Consider the following 800-nt stretch of genomic DNA (forward strand, 5'->3'; position numbering starts at 1 on the left):
CCACCACCATCACCTACCCCGTCGGCGTGCCACCACCACCACCAACCCCGCTGCATGCAACCATCTCCAACCTCGGCACCACCAGCTGCCCCCACGTCTGGATCTCGGCGAGAGCGCCATCGTCGATCAGGCGCCTCCCGAATGCAGGCCTCGCCCTCCCACCGCTACCCCCAAATCCGGCGAGCCGCCATCCCTGGCCTAGTGAATCTCTCATGATGGGGCTTGATTAGAGTGCTCCGACGACCACCGCATCCATCTCGACCGACAGGCCACCAGATCCGTCGTCACTGTCGACCACATGCTTTGCCGCACCACTTCCTGTCACCTTGTGTGGCATCTAGGTGACGCGCTATTCCCCCGCCCCCCGTCTTCTCATGAATCCAGCAGAAACTCATGGTAGTTAACTCAATGTAGACATGCAGTTGGTTCCAACAATGTTTGGGTTGGGATCGAGCAGTTTGCTATTGGTGCGACTGTAGTTAGCTCGCCCCGAAAGAAACAGAAAAATAGTGGAGTTTGGTTTTGGTCTTGGAGTTTACTAGCTTCTGTAGTCATCTGTACTAATAGAAAGGAGTTAGCATTTGGAAAATGATGGTCCAGTTAGCTTTAGAAAAAGCCAGGAAGTTTTATTTGAATTTCTTCAGTCCACTTTTTGTGTGTGGTCAGTTAACCTTAAAAATTATGCGCTGAGATGGAGTAATTTTTTGTTTCTTCCTATCCTCCAATGTAGACCACTACAGCTGGCAATTTTTTGAGGGTTCTCCGCAGTTAGCAGTTAGCTTAAACTGAAAAAATAGTTA

This window comes from Triticum dicoccoides, chromosome 7B, assembly GCF_002162155.2.
Source record: "Triticum dicoccoides isolate Atlit2015 ecotype Zavitan chromosome 7B, WEW_v2.0, whole genome shotgun sequence".
Taxonomy (NCBI): Eukaryota; Viridiplantae; Streptophyta; class Magnoliopsida; order Poales; family Poaceae; genus Triticum; species Triticum dicoccoides.